Source organism: Aethalodelphis obliquidens, unplaced genomic scaffold (genome assembly GCF_003676395.1).
Source record: "Aethalodelphis obliquidens isolate GAN/ISIS:26980383/991018 unplaced genomic scaffold, ASM367639v1 scaffold130, whole genome shotgun sequence".
NCBI classification, from domain to species: Eukaryota; Metazoa; Chordata; class Mammalia; order Artiodactyla; family Delphinidae; genus Aethalodelphis; species Aethalodelphis obliquidens.
In genome coordinates this window covers 376,877-399,266 of record NW_020838074.1, presented here as the reverse complement: position 1 = coordinate 399,266, position 22,390 = coordinate 376,877, and the positions used below count along the sequence as shown (strand labels likewise).

Genomic DNA, 22,390 nt, shown 5'->3' with positions numbered 1-22,390 from the left:
TTTAGAGGCAGTTAAATTAATTGCAGACCACTCTAAGACTTAAAAAAAACTTTCATAGGGTAGACTTTGAATAGGCTTTACTCAGTGGTATTGAGAGGCTTTTTTTCTCCGGACACCAGCCAATTCTGACTTCAACTGGGTGTCCTACGATGCAATTCAATTCTGACACTAACTACCTGCAGTTTGTGTCAGACTCTACAGGTTTCATTGCTTAGTCCCACAAGATTGCTCTCACTTCAGACACCAGTTGCAAGTATTGGGTCCCCAGGTTACCTACACTTATGTTCATTTTGGCTACAAAGTTGAGGGTTCCCATGACTTCTCTCCCTTTGGTTCAATAATTTGCTAGAACATCTCACAAAACCTAGGAAAGCACTTTACTTACTATTACTGGCTTATTATAAATGATACAACTCAGGAACAATCAAATGGGAGAAAGATAGTGGGGCCCAGTGTGGGGCACACCACCCCCTAGCACATTAATATGTTCACCAACCCAGAAAGTGCTTCAAACCCCATTATCTGGGGCTTTTATGTAGGCATGACTGATTAAATCACTGACCATTGATGATTAACTCAATCTCAAGCCCCTCTTACTTCCCCAGATGTTGGGTAGGGGGGCTAAAAGTTTCAAGCTTCTAATCAAAGCTTGGTCTTTCTGGCAACCAGCTCCCATCCTGAAGCTCTCTAGGAGCCTGTCAAGAGTTGCCTCATTAGAACAAAAGACACTCCTAGTATTCTTAACACTTAGAAAATTGCAAGGATTTTAGGAGCTCTGGGCTAGGAACCAGAGACAAAAACCAAATGTCTTTCTATGACACCACAGGTATGCTGGTAAATGTTTAACAACCAGTTTTCCAGGGGAAAATAAAATAACAATCCAGATTTGTAGCGTATGCTGATTTCCCTGATGTAAATATTCCACAATGGCTCATGACCACCTACCAGCATGATGTCACTGAAGGTGGAGTTGGGAGGAGATGTGAACAATTGGCTCCACAAACTAGTTTGAGCCAGCTCCAACACACCACTGCCTTAGTCCAGTTTAGCTCTAATACTAGAGGATAACTATCTTGGGGTCTCTACTGAATGCATAGGTGTTGGAAGAGGACTACTCTGAATGGTCAGAAATTAAACATCTGCCCAACCTGTGTGAGCTCTAGGAAATCACTCGTCTTATCTCTCCAGTAATTTTTCCTTCTCTCACAGTTTTATCTGGAGAGGCTTCATGAAGTTTTGTTTTTTTTAAAAAAATTAATTAATTAATTAATTTTTGGCTGCATTGGGTCTTCATTGCTGCGCGTGGGCTTTCTCTAGTTGTGGCGAGCAGGGGGCTACTCTTTGTTGTGGTGTGCAGTCGTCTCATTGCGGTGGCTTCTCTGGTTGCGGAGCATGAGCTCTAGGCGTGAGGGCTTCAGTAGTTGTGGCTAGCAGACTTCAGTAGTTGTGGCTCACAGGCTCTAGAGTGCAGGCTCAGTAGTTGTGGTGCATGGGCTTAGTTGCTCCATGCAAGTGGGATCTTCCCAGACCAGGGCTCGAACCTGTGTCCCCTGCATTGGCAGGTGGATTCATAACCACTGCGCCACCAGGGAAGTCCTCTTTATGAAGTTTTATTCTATGTATGTAGATCTTAATGTTCAGCCAGGAATTCAAGAGGAGCCCTTACGCAGATTTCTGAACCTCTTTCTCTACATAGCTCCCTTCTTTCTGGTACTCTGCCTTGCATATTCAAGCTGCCTTGGCCTCTGTGAACTCCGTTTCCTCAACGCAGGCTGCTGTGATCTTCTTGGGTTTCCCACCTCTGCATCACATTCCAGAAAGTGCCTCTAGGCAGGAAACTGTTAATTGTAGGTTTCACCTTATTTGTTTCCTTTCTGTCAGGGATCACAGTTCTGTGCTGCCTGTTGTACAATGTCTGTAGCAGTTGTTTCACACATTTTGTCCAATTTTCTAGTTGTTCACAGTGGAAATACAAGTCTGTTATCAGTTACTCCATTGCAGCCAGAAGAGGGAGTCATTCTGCTTCTATTTCAGTGAAGCGGATTCCTTATAGGGAGATATTACATTTCTGATTTCATATTTTCCTTTTATGAAAAAAGGGAGCTTATCTTATTTCTGTTTTCACAGAAACTTTCAGCTTGATACTCTTTTACACTACCTTGCTTTAGTGAATGGGTTGTCCATGCACCTTGGAATAAGCCTTGGGAAGGCAGCATTCTGAAAGAGGCACCACTCATCCAGCTTATTACTCTCTGAGCGACAGACTGACTGCTGTACTCAGGTGGGGACCCTTGGGTCCAGAATTATCCATAACAATATTGGAAGAGTTCTTTACCTTAGGAGATTATGAAAATGGCATGAGGACTAATTGAAAGTCACTGAACTCACATCAACAAAAGAGAATCAAGTACAATTTGTTACAGTTAGTTCAGGATAAAATAATCACTTAACCTTTGATGTATTTTTTTTTATATTAACTGCAAATTTCTCCTATGAGGAAAGTAGGAAAAAATCTTTAGCCAGGTATGCCTGAGAGGTTTGTGTCTGTCCTGGTGTAATCTGGATTTCTCCTTTCTAGCATTGCCCAGGCTCAGCTGATCCTCTTCTGAGTGTCCCACACTGTTCTTACTCCATTTGAGTCTGTGCTGGAAGGAGGGTTCTTTTTATCTGTGCCTTTCTTGCCAGATGCACAACTATTTTTCAGTCTCTGCCTAAAATTGTCAAGGTCTTGAAAACCAAAACCATAGTGAAGATTTTTCTTTCTTCCAGTGTGATCTGCAAAATGTCCCCATTGGCTTTGGTCATCGGGGAATGGCTTGTGTTTTAGCAATGTGGTGTATTACTTTCCTGTAGCTGCCATAACAAATTACCACAAACTCAGTGGCTTAAAATAATAGAAATGTATTCTCTCATAGTTCTGGAGGCCAGAGGCCTGAAATCAGTTTCACTGGATCAACATCAAGGTGTTGACAGGGCTGTACTCCTTCCAGAGGCTGTAGGAGAGAGCCTGTTCCTTTTCTCTTTCAACTTTTAGTGGATGCCAGTATCCGTTGCCTCGGGGGCCACGTTACTCCAATTTTGAAGGCCAGCGTCTTCAAATCTCTCTCTGCTACTTCGTCACATTGCTTTCTCTTCTGTATGTATCAACTCTCCCTCTGCCTCTCTCCTTTAAGGACATTTGGGATGATATTTAGGGCCTACCCAGATAATCCAGGATAATCTCCCCATCTCAAGATCCTTAATAACATCTGCAAAGATGCTCTTTTCAAATAAGGAAACATTTACAGTTTCCAAAGATTAAGATGTGGATATCTTTTTTTGTGCAGCGGGTGGGGGTGGAGTTTCCAGCCTACCGTGTGGGGAGTTCTGCTTCATGGCTAAGTGTATTACCTCAGTTGCTGTTGAATTCTGTGAGACAAGTCTTCTGGCCATGCTGTGGTAATTTGGGAACAACATCTAAAGAAAGAAAAAACTGGAAAAAATGAACTGAGTAGAAATAGGGTTGCTCTGGGGTCCCTGTGTAACACCATGAAGTTAAATACCCTTTCGAGGGCTTCCCTGGTGGTGCAGTGGTTAAGAATCCGCCTGCCAATGCAGGGGACACGGGTTCGAGCCCTGGTCCAGGAAGATCCCACATGCCGTGGTGCAACTAAGCCCGTGTGCCACAACTACTGAGCCTGTGGCGCCCAGAGCCCGTGCTCTGCAATGAGAAGCCACCACAATGACAAGCCCGCACACCACCACGAAGAGTAGCCCCTGCTCGCCACAACTAGAGAAAGCCCGCGTGCAGCAGCAAAGACCCAAAGCAGCCAAAAATTAAAAAAAAAAAAAAAAATTTCTGTCCGCAGTAACAAAAGATTTTTCTTTTTACCCATTTTGGGCCAACTCTAGTCAGGGTCCCCCTACATCTATAAGAAGTACAGTGACATAGCCCAGAGAGTGTTCAGATGACACTACTATCTCCTCTTGTGACATGATCTTCATTTATTCTAGAATTGTTCTCCACGGTTAGCCTCAAGAGAACCTAGATCAGCCAGGCAGTGCTCACGGCCACCATTAGTCACCCAAGAGTTTAAATGGAGAGGAAAAAAAAAGAAACAGTTAAAAGAAAGATCTGGGGTACAGCTAGAAAGAGATGAAAAATAATAAAGGAGGAAAAATAAAGGAAAGAGGTAGCGCCGTCTGGAGAGGAACAGTCAAGCAATACGTGAACAAGCATTTAATGAGCAACCATCATGCAATAGAATGTACTTGGCCCTGTTGAGGGGAAGAAAACAGGTAGGACATCATCCTTGCCATCAGAGAGCTGTCACTTTAGGAAGAGAGAAATATACAAATCTAACTATAATATAAGGTGTATTAATATAAGGACCATACGAAAGAGTCAAAGTAATGTGGGAAAGTTCACACAGCTATAGTACGTACTTTGTAAGGTTGCTGAGAAGACTGAATTAATTATTCTTTATTAAACAGAGTCAAGACTCTGGCCCTAGGAGGTGTTCAGAGGGTGCCAATATATATCTATCTTTAACCTCCCCCTCAGTGAGCTCTCTAATCTCTGCCTTAAATCATGTTCAAGTCATTGCTGCTCATCAGAATAAAACTCCCTCTCTGATCATCTCTTTTACCATTTGCTCTATCTCTCTACTCTTTATAACCAGCCCTCTTGAAAGAGTGGTTCATATAGGTGGAAGCAGTGACTTGAGCTGCAGAAAGCCTGGAGCATGTCTGAAGAACACAGGAATAGTGGGAAATGCCAGAGGGTAGCCTGGGGCCAAGTCATGAACAGGCTGAGGTGTTGGGCTTTATCCTGCAGGTTGGCAGAGGAGTGATCCGATGGAACTAAAAGAATATTAATCAGGCAGTGATGTGTAGGTGAGAACTCTTAAGAAAGTTATTGCACTGGGAGAGATGAATTTATGAGCCCAAAAGAGGCAGTGACAAGAAGGGGCAAGACACATAAAATCAACACAAGTCAAACTGAGAGACCTTGGCAATGGATAGGATGTGGGAGGAGAGAGGGAAGAAATTACTTGTGATGACTGTGAAGTTTTCAACCTGATACCAAGGCTGTCTGCACCCAAACAGGGGATTGAAGGGAAGGAGGAGGAATGGTTTGGGGATGGAGATGAAGAACTCAGACTGGGATTTGCTGGGTTTGAAGAATGACACCAGACACCAGGTGTCACTCTACTCCTAGCCTGAAAATCGCAAAACGGCCACGGAGCTAACAAAGGGCCATAAAAAGCTATAACGATTGCCACCTCCTGGCTCAGGCTCCTGTCCTGACTTCCCCTCCTGCAGGCCCGGTACAGAAACTCCACATGCATTAGAGACTCACGGTGCGTTACAAACATCCACACCGCCGACGGCTCCTTGGGAACACTACGCTCTGAAATCCCACCATTGAAGAACCAGTCCATTGGGCCTTTAAGGATTTTGACCTTGGGGAAGATAAAACCTCAAACCAGGGGTCACAGCCTCTTATGCCTTCAGGGGCCTGGAGTTAAGAAGGATGATGTTATGTGGAGAAGTGAAGTCTGAGAAAACTAGAGTGTGTCCTCCCTGAAGACATTCAAATTCAGATATTAAAAACAATCTCTGTGCTGGCCTAACTAAATACATCTGCCGCCAATCCCTTTGCAACCTATGCCTTAGGCTTCTCACTCAAGATACCCCGACAGCAAAGCTTTAGATGCATAGGAGACAGGATGGTGGGAGTAGGTTAGCTATTAGAAGTGGGATAAGTTGAGCTTTGGCCTATTAAGTCTTCTGTATACACAATTTGTTTCTCTCCATTCAGAGGGGTCCACATGCCCAAGTGTTGGAGACACAGTGCCAGAGGCTCAGGGTGGCCATGGCCTTGCTCTGTCCTCATGGAACCAGTGAACATTGAAGCGTATTATCTGATTCAGCAGTCCTCAAGCCTCAGGCATTTGTGAAGTTCCCATCTTCACAATTTTTGCCACGTCACCTGGACTGACTTAACCCTTTTCTTAAATCAACTCACTTTTTAATTTGGACTCTTCCTAAGCAATATTTAATAAATAGCAAGTTTTATGTGTGTGATTTTTTTTCTAACACACTTGAAAATTTAAAAAAATAACAGTTAGAATTAATGAATAACTGGGTACCATCTAAAATAACCTCAAGTACCCCTAGCGGTATGCATGTCACATGCCGGGAAGCAGTGGTTCAAGCCCTTCAGTCCACAGATGAGGATTGTAGCACTGGTTCTGAATAAATAAGCCCAAATTCCAATCCACGGTCTGTAATTTTGGTTGTATTACTTGTACTTTCTGAGTTTCTGTTTTCTCATCCATAAAGTGGAGAAAACTACAGCTGTCTCCCAGCAATGCTTTGAGAATTAGTGACAGTATGCGTAAAACCATGAAGAATTGGTACTATCGTGAATGCTGCCATTGTTATCGACTCTCTCAAGTTAGGACCCCAACAATGGTCCTTGTGCCGGTGTCATTTGAGCCAGTAGAATGAGACTGAGTTCGGCTGAGAAGCAAAGAAAAGCTTTACTCTTTGATCAGAGAATGGAGTGGTGTGAGCTCGTGCTATAGAGTCCACCCAACAGGCTGACAGACCATGGGCAGGGCTGCTTTATAGGGATTGCCGGGAGGGAAGGGGCGGAGTCCTCACGGGGCACACAGGCGTGTGCAGGCGTGCTGCTCACCCTCTAGATGGCAGTGCCGAGTGCAGCGTCTCTGCACACAGACCACCACCGCCATCTCGAATTGCAGTGTCGTGGGCATTGCTTCTGCACATGGTCCCTGAGCTGAGGTGCCAGGCACAGCCATTAGGTGCTAAGAACCCTGGTCTGAAGTGCCGGGAGCAAGGCCTCTGCACTTGGACCCATATGATCAAGTGAAACTAGGCTAAGCACAAAAGGAAAGAAAAAAAAAAGGTTAGACTTTATTTCATTACCCAGATTCTTTTTATTTTCCGGGAATTGTTAATAAGCTTTGCTGGTGACAAATCCCTCCTCTGTCTTTTGTCCTGCTCCTCATTCTTGAAGGGCACGGGACTGTCTTCTGTAACTGCTTCCTGCTGAATCTGTGTGTGGTCATAACCCTGGGTGCCTGGGTGGAGGAGCAGAGCTTCTCCCCAGCTGCCTTTAGATGTGTCTGGCTGTCACCAGGCCTCAGCCCTAACTGTTCACCTCCTTGAGCGACCACCATCTGTCTAACCATTTGTTAGACACAGGACACCAGACAATTTAGGATGCATGGAGCAAATGTTAGCAAGAGAATAATGGTTACATGTCAATTTTTTCCTAAAAATGCAGGTATCTAGGTCTTTTACCTGTAGGCACAAGTGTGCTCTGATGTTGAGGGTCTGCGTGGCCTGAATATCCCTGGTCACACTTTGTTGTTTTTCGGAAGAGAAGCTTCAGGTCAGAGAGGTTCACACGAGTAGTCAAGAGGGTCCATTGCCCCAGGTTGTCTCTCCCGAGGTTGAGGCTCCAGGGCCACTTCACTTGAGTGTGATGTCCCCATGAGTGACCTCTGTAACTTCAGGGCAGAGTAGGTGGTTAGGATCACCAAGTGGGGTCTCTTCCCCTTAGGACTGAGCTGATCTTGCAGGCTGCTGGTTTTCCAGGTTTTCAGATACACCCAGTCTCCTGACTGGAAGCAGTGGAGGGTCAAGTCAGTGGGTGCAGGCAGCACCTGGCACCGTATTCTGTAAGGGCTTTCATGGTTTCTCCTACCTGGAGGGCATACGTGAGTTGGTCCATTTCAGGAGGGTTAAGGGTTCCCTTCTTTGGGCTCGGGGAATGGGTCTACATATATGAACTTAACCCTTGGGGCTAACTGCATGTGGAGCAGGGCAATTGGAAGCAATTTAATCCAGTTTCCTTGAGTTTCCTAACGTAGCTTGGCTAAGGCCCATTTCTAGGTCTGTTTGGATCTCTCTACTTTCTCTGACGATTGGGGTCTCCAGGCTGACTGAAAGGTCCATTTTATGTCCAGGGCACTCGTCATCCCCTTTGTTACTTGAGACACAAATGCTGGACCATTATTTCTTTGTAGGGATCCCAGGAGCCCGAACCTGGGGGTTATTTCTTTTAGTAATGCTTCTATCCACCAGAAAATGTGTCTACTAGCACCAAGAGATACCTGAAATCGCCCAGAACTGTCAGAATGACAGTGACATCAATCTGCCAGTCTTCCCCAGGATATGTCCCTCTGGTCTGAATGGACCTTACCTGGGGGCCTCTTGGGGGTCTGGTGCTGGGGTTGTTCATTGTGCAGATGGGGGAGCTCTCGACTATCTGACTGATTATACTTTTCATGCCAGGAGTTACCATCACCTCAACTAACAAGTTATATACGACTTCCCTCCCATACTGAGTTCTTTGATGAGCCTCCCTGATGGCTTGACCAAGGTACGGTTTGGGGAAAGAAGTACTGCCCATGTTTATTAACTAGCCACACGTGGTCTCCTAGATCTCTACTAAAGCCCTATTTTCAGGCTTTGTCTAATTCTTCCTTTGTGTAGATTGCAGAATAATTGTATAAATCTGGCCTTTGAGGCGTGAGGGGTAGTTGTCTAGTTACTGGTTCTAGGGCAGTTGCATCCACCCTGTTTCCTTTTATTACCTCCACATCCCCCTTTCAGTGACCCCCTGCAATGAATCATTGCCACCTTTTTTGGAAGCTGTGCTGCTTCTGTTACCGAATGAATCAGGTCTCGCTGCTCACTGCTTACAAAATCAATTACATACTCACAAATGGTAGAAGGGAAAGGTGCCTTTAATCTGAATGCTGGCAACCTGGGGAGATGGTAGACTCAGCGTCCCCCAAAAAAACACCTCCGAAGATTCTGCTCAGCCATGAAAGTTTTAAAGAAAAGGAGGGAAGTAATCTGAGTTAATCACGGAGATAGGAGGTCAGAGTCGATGCCAGCCCCCACCACGTGCAGGCTCGTTGACCCCCCGTGATCTTCCACTAGACGCTATCTTGTTCACACAGTTTGGTCACACAGTTTGTTCGGGAGATTACTGAAGGGGAAACTAGGGAAGAGTTCTGGTCATATGTTAATTACTGATTCTTCATTTTTACTTCTTTGATCTGCAGAAAGAACCAAGTTAGGCAAGGTGTTGTGCGATGGAAAGATTTGAAAGGTGTGCTTGGGTGGGAGATGAGTAGAGAGAGCATGGGGGTGCCTGGTATAAAAGCTGGTTACAATATAGCTTTGCTAAAGCGACAAGAAAAAGGGCTTCCTGCTGAGGGTGGTTTCTTGCGAAGAGCTGCTTACACTTCTAAGAGCTTCGGTATGCTTAAGCCACGTTTTACCTGTTTCTTCTCCGCGGTAAGCATACCTCTTACCTTTCAAGTAGCTGTGTGCATGTAGAATGGCATACACGTATCGGTAATCTGTGTAAACATTTAAGATCGTCCCCATTCTGAGCTCTAAGGCTCCGGTGAGAGCTATCAGCTCGGCCTTTTGGGCAGAAGTCCCTGGAGGTAGGCTTTGTGCCTCTGTCACTTAGGTCTGGGAAGTTACTGCATACCCCACCAGGTTTTTTCCCTCTCTCATAAAACAGCTCCTGTCTGTAAACCAGTCCTCTTCGGCGTTCAGGAGAGGCTCACCTCCTAGGTCGGGGCAACTGGAATAGATTGTGTCTATTGTTTCTGTACAATCATGTTTCAAGGGCCGTGTTTCTTGAGGTAGTAAGAGGGCAGGATTTAGTGTGTGACAGGTTTTGGGGTAACCGTTGGGTTCTTTTCATGCCCGTTCTTGGACCTTCCCTTGATACCCCCATAATTTTATAATGCTTGTGACCAAGTTTGCCTGATCTGGCATTCAGAAACAAGAAAGTGGCACCGGTGTTGACTAAGCATTAGACTGGCTTTCCCCCTTTGTCCAATGTCAGCCAGGGCTTCTCAGGGACAACTGGAGTGCCAGCTTAGGGGACCCTGGGCCCATCATTCTTCATATATTTGGACCATCTGCCTTCCAGGGGAGAGGCCAGGATCTGCCATTTCCATCCCCTTTCAGGGGCAGTGAGGGCATTCTCCCTCGCAGTGACCCTCTTGTTTACATGTGGTGCACTGATTGGGTCCTAGTCTCCTTGGCTTGCTATTCCTCCTTGGGGGCTGGGGGTCACTCACCAGAATCAAGAGTCTCCGTGGGCACTTAGTCCAGATTCCCGTGACCCGTTGACATTGGAGGGCAACAGTCAGTAGGTAGGCTTGCCTCTGGGCCTTTTTATCCTCTGGCTTTTCCTCCTCTATACCTCGGTTATTAAGCACCCAGTAGGCAACCTCGACCAGGCCAGAGGTAGGGGTATCTGACTCTGTTTCCAGTTTCCAAAGTTCACGCCTAATGTTGGGGGGAACTTTGGGAAATGAAATATGACCTCTGGACTGCATTCCCTTCCAGTGACTCAGGGTCAGTGGTGATATAGATTCAGAGGCACTCTAGGAATGCTGGAGGGTTTTCTGATGGCTACCAATTGATTTCCTTTATTTTATCTAACTGACAGGTAGGTGAGGGTAGTGGGTGTTTCCTTTTCTTGCCAGCAGCTCAAGGGCTTCCCAATAATGGGGTTCCTAGTCTTGTGAGCGGCTCATGGGGCTCCCCAGCCCACTTAGCCTGGGTTCCCTTTAGGACCGTATTTTTATAATGAACCAGCCTCTGTCCTCCACCCCATTCTCCATTATATTTTTGGTCCCAGTTAGGTTTGTTACCTGGAGCCCTTTGATTCCCTGCATGACCTGCGTTGTTTTTGTTCTCTTTGTCTGCTTCCTTTGGGGCTTTTGAAAAGACCATGGCCTTTTCTTCCCCGGTTAGGAGTACATTGAGGCTGGATGTCAGCCCATGTGGGGTCATGGGTCTGAAAGCTTCCCTAATCAGATTCAGGAACCCCTCTGGATTTTCCCTCAACCCCTTACTATGACTCTTCCCAGCTACCGAGGAGGCAGTTGGAGTGATCTGCATTTCTGGTTTGGGAAATTTGGACTGTTAATAGACTCCTCAAGGGACCTAAATAGGCAGTGTCCAAATGGTGTGGACTCTGATATAACTGGGGGTCCCCCTTGAATTTATAAGGGTGTGTGCTTGAGAGAGTTAGTCCCTCCTGTCAGAATATCCCACAGAACTGTCTCTGGGCCAGAGCAGTTTAGCCACGTTAGTTCCTGACCACCTTGGTCCCTTAGGGAGTAGCACAGCTGCCTGAGGCAGGGGTCTTCTCTTTCTCCCTTTCAGCCGAAAAGGAGTTTTTAGCCTTCCCACTGGGCGAGAGCTAAAAGCAATAGGAATTCCCACAGGGTAGACCGCTGGGGCAGCTAGTATTCTGTGCTGATACCAGGAGGAGAGCCCGTGGAACCTTGGTCAGCAAAGAATCACCCAAGTTTCGCCTCACAAGCAGAGGGGGAGGAGAGGTCCTCCTGGAGAGGCAGTGGGTGTTTCCTGTTCTCACCAGCGGCTCACAGGGCCCCTCAGCCCACTAGCACCCCCCAGAGAAACTAGTGCCGACCGGAAGAGGTCAAGTCACCAGTCAAGTACCTACCTTGTGTCGTTCAAGCCAATAGAATGAGATTGAGTTCAGTTCAGGAGGAAAGGAAAGCTTTAGTCTTTGGTCAAAGAATGGAGAGGGGCAAGCTCATGCGCTAGAGTACATACTCTCCCCAAAAGGCCTTTGGCGGGGCTGCTTTGTAGGGTTCTCATCAGTAGGGAGGGGAGAGGGGTGGAGTTCTCGCCAGTCAGGCACAGCCGCGCTGCTCATAGCTCCAGATCGCGGCGTCAGGCACAGCATCTCTGCACACGGCCTGCCGTCACCATCTTGAACTGAGGTGTTGTGCACAGGGTCCCCGAGCTGAAGTGCAGGGTGCAGCCATTTCCCACTAGGAACTCTGGTCTGAAGTGCCGGGCGCAAGGCCTCTGCACGTGGTACCCTATGAGCAAGTGAAACTAGACTAAGCACAAAGGTAAAGGAAAAGGATAAAAAAAGGTAGACTTCATCTTATTACTCAGATTCTACTTTTATTTCCTGGGAATTGTTAATGGGCTTTGCCCACGATTGCTATCACTATCACCGCTTAGCTTGTCCCCATCCCAGAGAGAGCCGATCTGGAACCAGACTGTTTCTCCTGCTGCCCAGGCCGGGACCCATGCTCCACAGGGAGTGACCCACCACTTCTGACCAGACCAGCCAAATTCCCAGCAGCACACCCTGGGGCAGCCCTGATGTTCCTCCCTCCTCTCCCACCTGTCTTCAGATACAGACTGCACACCATGACTATGCCATCACCATGCTACAATTTGAGGAAACCCAGAATGCACACATGTTGTGGAATGTGTCATGAAAAACATGGGATGTCTACCCTTCTCACAACTCAACTATTCAACACTTTCTAGAGTGACTGACGGCCTTACAGAAACATACAAAACAACTATTTTTCTGTGGGTAGCTACATTCAAGCCAACCGTTCAGAATACAGTAAAGAAGTATCATAATCAAGCTGCTTGGACCAAAGAACTCAGAATGTTAGGGCTGAAAGGGACCACCTTGGAAATTGCTCCGTCCAACCAATTCTCTTGGAAAATAGACCAAACTAAAGCCCATGACTTCCCAAGTTCACACACACAGCTGGAGTGGCAGCATTGGGACTAGAAGCCAGGTCTCCCAGATGGGACATCTCACTGCCCACTGCTTCTGCAGTCAGTTGTTCTTACACAGATGCGCCACTTTGCCCCTAAGAGGTTGGAGAACCTTAAGTATGGAATTCTAGAAGGGGAGATGACACGTGGGTGAGGAGATGAATTTGGGTTTTAAAAGTTAAACGTTGGGCTTCCCTGGTGGCGCAGTGGTTGAGAGTCCGCCTGCCGATGCAGGGGACGTGGGTTCGTGCCCCGGTCCAGGAGGATCCCACATGCCACGGAGCGGCTGCGCCCGTGGGCCATGGCCGCTGAGCCTGCGCGTCCGGAGCCTGTGCTTCGCAACGGGAGAGGCCACGACAGTGAGAGGCCCGCGTACCGCAAAAAAAAAAAAAAAAATGTTAAATGTTGTAGGATGGGGTGTGATGAACAGCATGAGCCTGGAATCAGACAGACCTGAGATCAGAGCTAGCTTACCACTTATAAGCTGTGTAGTTTTGTCCTCTGGCACGTTTAATCAATCTCTCTGCTTCAATTTCCTCACCTGCAGCCTGGGGGTAATAACACCTCCACTGCAGGATATTGTGGTAATGAAATGAGATGCTTGCACCTGGCCATATTAGGTGCTCAAACTGTCTTTCACCCCAGAGGACACCATTTACCCTTTATGGTTCCCCTGGAGTTACACAAAGGTAGTGTGTTACTGGACATACAATTCTAGGTCTAAAAGCAGTGACGCTCAGACACTGAAAATCTTCTGTGAAGGAATGGAAAACTTCAGTGGTTGTTCAGGAACCACTCTTATCACTTTCCGATAACAGAGCTCTGAATGGGTTTTTCCTTGCAAGAAGGGAGGAAGGAGGAGTAAGAGGAAAACAGAGCGGTATCAACGAGATGAAGGAAGGTTGAGAATGAGGCGGGCAGGAGGGAAGATCCCAAGATTAACTGGAACGAACTTGGATTGGGTTTTCAAAAGAGAGCAGTGTTTTAGAGGCAGGGGGAGAAAGAATGTCGGCAGGAGTTGGGGCTCTGGGGTGGTACCACCCTGACTCAGTCGTGATGCTGCTATCTTAGGTGCCTCTCTCTTTGCATGGGAGTGTTGGCTTTCAGAGCGCATAGCTGGGTTTCCTCCGGTCGGAGGGAGGTGTCCCTTGGTTTTCACTCAGAACTCAGTGTCAGGCCAGGGATGCTTGTGACAGTCTTACTTTGCTCACCACCTTGCTCTGGGTGATGCTGTATGTCCCCCCAGACAAGCCCCCTGCCCTACCCACCTCCGCCCCCATCCCTATTTCCCATCGGAGGTAGCATCTCCCTGGGCAGCTGCAGCTGCCAGATATGCCTGGGCTGCCCTGCCAACAAAAGCAAGGGGCTGGCAGCTGGCTCCAAACACCTCAGGAATTGCTCAGACTTTAGAAGGTTACCTTGTTAAAGTTTAGTCCCTGGAATGAAGCAAACCCAGAAAAGGGAAAAATTTGTTTACGTAGGTCACAATCACCAAATGGAAGGAACAAAGAATCGAAAACGATAGTTTACTTTTTCAGAGAAGTAAACTGAGGCACAGAGAGAGTTCTAAGTTCACATAGTGAGTCAGAGACAGGAGTAATAATATCCCTTTTTAATAAATGGTTATTATTTTATCATTCATTCGACATTCAACAAATCTTTGTGAATGTGGCAAGCTGTGAGTCAGACCTATTTTTACATCTGTAATCTCCACAACGATCTAGCAGTGTTAGAAAACTAAGGCTCAGAAGACAAAAACTTGCCCGAGATCACCCGCCAGATAGGTGGCAGGATTAAGATTTGAGCCCAGCAGAATATTTCCAACATCTCAGAAAGTTCCCTCATGCCCCTTCCTAGTCAATACCTTCCACCCTCAGGGGCAACCACTGTTCTGATTTCTACCATGTTACTTTGGTCTGTTTTAGAACTTTATATGAGTGGAACCCGACAGCATGTACTGTTTGCTGTGTTTGGTTTCTTTAGCTCAGCATAAAGTTTTTGAGGTTTATCCATGTTGGTACCTGGATGGGTAGCATGTTTCACAGAATTTGTATACTACTCAGCAGAGTGGTATTACGCTGTATGGATGTACCACAGTGTGTCTATCCATTTTCTTTTCTTTTCTTTTCTTTTTTTAAACCCATATCCTTTATTTTTTTAAATTAATTAATTTATTTTTGGCTGCACTGAGTCTTCATTGCCGCACGTGGGCTTTCTCTAGCTGTGGCGAGTAAGGGCTACTCTTTGTTGTGGTGCGCAGGCTTCTTGGTGCAGAGCACAGGCTCTAGGTGCGTAGGCTTCAGTAGTTGTGGCACGCAGGTTCAGTAGTTGCGGCTCTTGGGCTCTAGAGCACAGGCTCAGTAGTTGTGGTGCACGGGCTTAGTTGCTCCGGGGCATGTGGGATCTTCCCAGACCAGGGCTCAAACCCCTGTCCCCTGCATTGGCAGGCAGATTCTTAACCACTGCGCCACCAGGAAGTTTCTTGTTGATGAAATATGAGTCATTTTCAGTCTTCAGCTATTGTAAATAAAGCTGCTGTGAACATTCTGTACAAAAAAAAAAAAAAAGATTTGAGCCCAGGTCTGTGGTTCTAAAGCCCCGACAAATCTCAGACTAGAATCATCTCTCCTGCTTACAAGCAAACCTTCACCTTTGTGTCAGTGTCTGGCTTTCCTCTCGATGCCAGATCTAAGACTTACCCTTTCAGTAAACCTTCTGTGACCTTGATAGTCCCCATGATTTTTAGCCTTAGAATTGGGGCTGGAGTTCATTCCTGCCCGGGTCAAACAAGGAACACGTGGTGAGTGCATAGTAAGCAGTAGAGGATGCTTACGTGACTCCCAGGTTAGAATGAGGAGACCGAGGCTCACAGAGGTGAAGTGACTTTCCCAAAGTCCACAGTAAGTGTGGTAAATCCTGGATTCCACAGACCGTCTGTCTGACCTGAAGCTCAGGCTCCTGCACGGCTCCAGGCTGCCTGACATGGCTAAAATTAAATAACGTTCGGGCTTCCCTGGTGGTGCAGTGGTTGAGAGTCCGCCTGCCGATGCAGGGGACACGGGTTCGTGCCCCGGTCCGGGAGGATCCCACATGCCGCGGAGCGGCTGGGTCCGTGAGCCATGGCCGCTGGGCCTGCGCGTCCAGAGCCTGTGCTCCGCAACGGAAGAGGCCGCAGCAGTGAGAGGCCCGCGTACCGCAAAAAAAAAAAAAAAAAAAATTAAATGACGTTCATGCACCCCAGTGAACAGAAGGGAGTATCCTCAAAAGCAACTGTACGGATTACCATTTTCAGCGGCTAATCTACCAAGTGAAATGTCTACACTGAGCCGAGAGCTACTGTGCACACATATACCAGCTTAAATTTATCATTGAATCTGGGGGCTGTAGGATGGTGAGAAGTCACATCTGGACTAGATTCAAGCCATGCTGGAAAAGGTATCACCTGGAGATGTGGACACATAGAAGAGTTGTCATTCCTAGATACTACTTTGGCTTGTCTCCTCTGGGGATACATTTTTCTTTTCTCTAAGATGATTAATTTATGTTAAGTAAGTGCGTCTTGGAAGCAGAGGGGAGACAGAGAGCCAGCCAGCCATGGGCTAGAATACAGTGGGTACCTGTCTATTTGCCTGGTCTATTAGTCCCTCCCTGGGACCTGCCCTTCTTCCCACTTCTACACAGTGACCTGACCCCCTGCACACACACCTTAGGTGATCAGTTCAGGACTGGGCACCTGATGCATGTTGCACCAGAGTCCCTTCCCAGGGCATTTGGAGTTGGGCCTGAGAAGGAGAAAGCCTCACACTCTCTTCATGTAACTATGACCTGGACACCTTATGTCTTTTGTGTGGAGAAGTCCTTAATGACCCCAGTGACACTGGAGCCCTTGGGTTCTGTGAGACAATCCTATATCCTTATAATAAAGTCCCCTTCCTCACCCCTTTTCTTTGATTAATCTGTATAAAATTGCTTTATTACTTACAACCAAGAGTTCTTAATACTTTCACCCTACTCTGTCCCCCATATCTAGAGAGTCACCGAGTCCTCTTATTTCTACCTCTTTCTGAATCTCCTAGCCACCCCTCTCTCTCTATGCCACTACCTTCATCAGAGCCTTCCCATCTCATACCTGGATTTCAACAACAGCCTCCAAACAGGTCTCCCTACTTTAGTCTGACCCTCCAACCCATTCTACTTGCCAGGACCATCTACCAGAGCTCCAGTTTTATTATTTCACTCCCTTGCTTACAGCAATTTTGGGGTCTCCCTCCCACAGCCTTTGGCTCAAAATCCAAACTCCCAGCACAGTACACAGGCCTGGGGTGATCTGCCCACCATTCTCACCTCTGGACCTCCATGCTACGTCCCCTTCTCTTCTGTCTATTGTAACCCCCGTGCTCCAGCTTTGCTTGCATTTCCCAGTAACTCACCACAGCTTTACCATCTCTAGGCTTCTGCCTGGAGTGCTGTCTCCCAGTCTTTACTGAACCAGCTTCTGTGCATCTTTAATAATCAAGAATGAGTCCTTACACCTCATTTCTAGGCTAGGTGGTAAAGCACGGACCAGGCCTTTCCTTTCTCCACATTCTCCTCTCTGGCATTGTCCCATAATGCGTCCTTTTGACTTTGCAGTGTTTTCCCACGGCTGCTTCCGTAGCAAAATCTGTTATCAGTTATTTATTCCCTAGTATAGATTTAAGGCAATGCATTGCCTCTACCAGAAGTATTCATGTGTAAAGACTCATCACTGAAGGCAGAACTTATTAAAGGGACATCAGACATCTATGAAAAGGCAGGGAAGGCATGTGAATGCCCTGAAAAAGCACACCACAGGATAGCACGTAATCTGTGCCAGTGTGCTGCTCTCTGCTTTTAAGCATGGAGGTCTCCTGGAACCAGGAGAGAGGGAGAGGCAGTGAAGGAAGAGAGAGGGGTAGGGAAGAGAGAGAGAGAGATCATGGTGTGTAGAAGCCACAGGCTGTATGCAGTGTTCCTGGCCTGCCCCAGGACAGTGTTTGGTGGTTGCCGGTTGTGCCTGCAGAATTTTAGGGGGCTCCACTCACGTAAGCTATGATGGGAATTGTATCTCTCGGAGTTCTGCCATGTAGGAGCCGTGGAGAATTCCTTGCGAAGGCAAAGGGCCTCTGCCTACCTATCCCTCCTTGGGCCAGCACAAGTCATAGAGGACAGGGGAGCTTCCCTCTGAGTCAGAGCAATGACCCATCCAGCACAGGACTCTGGCTTGGGCAGAGCCAACCCAGGAGGCCAGGTGGTCTGCAAACAAGAGAAGTATAGTTGTTGTATTGCCTTTCTCTCTGCTTTCTACTCTTCACCACATGAGTGATTCATGTAATCTGCGGATCTGACCATGGCCATTCTCCTAGCCCAAATCTTTTAATGGCTCCTCACTGCCTACCTCGCTTGCAGTTATGAACAACTTTGTTTTTACTAAAATACCTTCAGAGGGAAAAAGAGCCTTTTGTATGCCTCCCCAGGATTACATGTAATCTTTATAACATGAGCTCATAAAGGCAGAGGTTTTGTCTTCTTCATCTTTTGTGCTCAGCAGGCCATAGAGCACCCGGCCCATAATATACATTCAATAAATGAGTTACACTGAATTTTAAAAAGGGAGAAAACCTAGAAGATCAAAGGCAAAATAAGAAGCTGAGAAAGCAGCAAAGCAGAGTGAACAGGGGAAAAAAGACTTCATTCTCGGCCAGGCTTTCCATCATCCCTTTCCAGCATTTTATGACAGTTCCCTGGCAGGGCTCCCACCCTGCAGTGAGCCGGGGAAGGGAGACGGCAGAATGATGGTGCTCGTGGGATTCTGCCCTGCTCTTTGATTCTGAGGCTGTGGGGCAGGTGCCTTTTCTAAATTACACACTAAGGTGGCAGGTCATTTCTAGCCACCCCAGCCCCACCTGGCAAATGAAGCCTTGGTTTTCAACAGACGGGCATTTCAGAGCAAAGTCCGGAGGCTCCCATGTAAACTGGAAAACAGATGCTCTTGCCAGAAGGAAACTTGGCTGGGGAGGCCTGGTGGATACAGCAGCTGAGGAATCCCCAGAGCCCGGCAACCTGCCAGCTGGCCAAAACCTATAAAGGTCCTGGGTCTCAGGTTGCTGAAGTGGCATGCTCAGGGCTTTCTGGGACCCTGTTCTTTGAACATTTCCACAGTACGTATGCCCCTCTTTGAGGCTGTTTCCTCATTTGTAAAAGGGGGTGATACTACCTAGCTCAGGCGTTTTTTTTTTTGAACATCAAATGACGTGTGCACACAGTGAGCACTCAGTACAGAGTGGTCATCATACAGCGCATTGTCTTGGTGCCCCAATGACTTCATCTGCAAACAGGGAGAGCAGTACTTACTTTGCATGAATACGCTGAGGATCAAGTGACGTGAGATCTGTAGGCACTTAGCAAAGACTGCACGGAGCTTACGTCAACTTGGATGCTCTAAAGCCAAACCGAGCTCATCTCAGGATCTTCAGATCAGGTTATCAGACTGGCAGGTGGGAGGAATGCCACAGTATATCCGGATTTCTAAAAGGTAGGTGACAAAAGTCTGTCGGAAAATGCTTTTAGACATGATGAAAACACCTGGCCTAAGCACCGATGCCTCTGACTGCCGGAGCAATCAGCAAAAAAGTTAATATCAATAAAGAAAGATTTTTCGTATTATGGGTAGGGCTCTAGAATATGAATGAATATGACTTTTTAAAATTACTGATTTGCATTAAGACAGAAACTAGGCTTATTGAATTTGGAAATGATCCCAAACTGGGACAGAAGCAAAAACAGCAAGATTTCAACAGAATGAAAAGATGGGCCAAAACCATCATAATATTCAATGGGAAAAAAATGTAAAGCCTGGAATTTGGGTTAAAACAAAAACAACAACATCGCTGGAGAGCACAAGATGGAGAAAACAAGTATAAAATTCATGTAAAAGAAAAAAGAAGAGGAAAAAACTACATTTAAAAAATAAATCAATGTGAATCATTGGTGTGATGTAACTGCCAGAAAAACAAAGGCAATCTTTGGCTGTATTAATAAAACAACAGTGCCCAGAAAAAGGGAAGAAATAGTTTCAATATGCTCTAACAGCTACTCAAACTGGAGCCTTTCTAGAGAAAAAATAAGCAGAATAATAGAAGGTCTAGAAGGTCACGTGGTCTGAGAAACAGGTGAATAAAAAGGAAATAAAAGGTGAAGAAGGGACTTCCCTGGTGGCACAGTGGTTAAGAATCCGCCTGCCAATGCAGGGGACATGGGTTCGAGCCCTGGTCTAGGAGGATCCCACATGCCACAGAGCAGCTAAGCCTGTGCGCCACAACTACTGAGCCTGCATGCCACAACTACTGAAGCCCACGTGCCTAGAGCCCATGCTCCGCAACAAAGGGAGGCCACCACAATGAGAAGCCTGTGCACCGCAACGAAGAGTAGCCAACACTCGCTGCAACTACAGAAAGCCCGCACGCAGCAATGAAGACCCAATGCAGCCAAAATAAATAAATAAAATAATTAAAAAAAAAAAAGGTGAAGAAAGTGGGGGACTTCCCTGGTGGTGCAGTGGTTAAGAATCCACCTGCCACTATATGCCAATAAAATGGACAACCTGGAAGAATGGAAAAATTCTTAGAAAAGCACAACGTTTCAAGACTGAACCAGGAAGAAATAGAAAATATAAAGAGACCAATCACAAGCACTGAAATTGAGACTGTGATTAAAAATCTTCCAACAAACAAAAGCCCAGGACCAGATGGCTTCACAGGAGAATTCTTTCAAACATTTAGAGAAGAGCTAACACCTCTCCTTCTCAAACACTTCCAAACTCATTCTACGAGGCCACCATCACCATGACACCAAAATCAGACAACGATGTCACAAAGGAAGAAAACGACAGGCCAATATCACTGATGAACATAGATGTAAAAATCCTCAACAAAATACTAGTAAACAGAATCCAACAGCACATTAAACGGATCACACACCATGATCAAGTGGGGTTTATCCCAGGAATGCAAGGATTCTTCAATATACACAAATCAATCAATGTGATAAACCATATTAACAAATTGAAGGAGAAAAACCATATGATCATTTCAATAGATGCAGAAAAAGCTTTTGAAAAAATTCAACACCCATTTATGATAAAAAACCATCCAAAAAGTAGGCATAGAGGGAACTTACCTCCACATAATAAAGGCCATATATGACAAACCCACAGCCAACATCATTCTCAATGGTGAAAAACTGAAACCATTTCCCGTAAGATCAGGAACAACACAAAGTTGTCCACTCTCACCACTCTTATTCAACATAGTTTTGGAAGTTTTAGCCACAGCAATCAGGGAAGAAAAAGAAATAAAAGGAATCCAAATCGGAAATGAAGACGTAAAGCTGTCACTGTTTGCAGATGACATGATACTATACATAGAGAATCCTAAAGATGCTACCAGAAAACTACTAGAGCTAATCAATGAATTTGGTAAAGTAGCAGGAGACAAAATAAATGCACAGAAATCTCTTGCATTCCTATTCAGTAATGATGAAAAATCTGAAAGTGAAATTAAGGAAACACTCCCATTTACCACTGCAACAAAAAGAAAAAATACCTAGGAATAAACCTACATAAGGCGTTAAAAGACCTGTATGCAGAAAACTATAAGACACTGATGAAAGAAATTAAAGATGACACAAACAGATGGAGAGATATACCATGTTCTTGGATTGGAAGAATCAACATTGTGAAAATGACTCTACTATCCAAAGCAATCTACAGATTCAATGCAATCCCTATCAAACTACCAATGGCATTTTTCACAGAACTAGAAAAAATTTCACAATTTGTATGGAAACACAAAAGACCCCGAGTAACCAAAGCAACCTTGAGAAAGAAAAACGGAGCTGGAGGAATCAGGCTCCCTGACTTCAGACTATACTACAAAGCTACAGTAATCAAGACAGTATGGTACTGGCACAAAAACAGAAAGATAGATCAATGGAACAGGATAGAAAGCCCAGAGATAAACCCACGCACATATAGTCACCTTATTTTTTATAAAGGAGGCAAGAATATACAATGGAGAAAAGACAGACTCTTCAATAAGTGGTACTGGGAAAACTGGACAGTTACATATGAAAGAATGAGATTAGAACACTCCCTAACACCATACACAAAAATAAACTCAAAATGGATTAAAGACCTAACTGTAAGGCCAGACGCTATCAAACTCTTAGAGGAAAACATAGGCAGAACACTCTATGACATAAATCACAGCAAGATCCTTTTTGACCCACCTCCTAGAAAAATGGAAATAAAAACAAAAATAAACAAGTGGGACCTAAAGAAACTTCAAAGCTTTTGCACAGCAGAGGAAACCATAAACAAGACCAAAAGACAACCCTCAGAATGGGAGAAAATATTTGCAAATGAAGCAACTGACAAAGGATTAATCCTCAAAATTTACAAGCAGCTTATGCAGCTCAATAACAAAAAAAACAAACAACCCAATCCAAAAATGGGCAGAAGACCTAAATAGACATTTTCCAAAGAAGATATACAGTTTGCCAACAAACACATGAAAGGATGCTCAACATGATTAATCATTAGAGAAATGCAAATCAAAACTACAATGAGATATCATCTCACACCAGTCAGAATGGCCATCATCAAAAAATCTACAAACAATAAATGCTGGAGAGGGTGTGAAGAAAAGGGAACCCTCTTGCACTGTTGGTGGGAATGTAAATTGATACAGCCACT

At 45.8% G+C, this 22,390-nt stretch overlaps 1 long non-coding RNA gene across 1 annotated transcript in view; it reads right to left on the bottom strand.

Moving 5' to 3' along the window:
• Nucleotides 1–15,012: 15,012 nt before the first annotated feature.
• Nucleotides 15,013–22,390, bottom strand: part of LOC113616065 (uncharacterized) — an 8,621-nt gene continuing 1,243 nt past the window's right edge. The window contains exons 2-3 of the long non-coding RNA XR_003431211.1: nt 18,991–19,164; nt 15,013–15,164 (exon numbers count right to left, since the gene is read on the bottom strand). This is a non-coding gene — a long non-coding RNA (uncharacterized LOC113616065). The remainder of the gene's footprint in view (nt 15,165–18,990; nt 19,165–22,390) is intronic.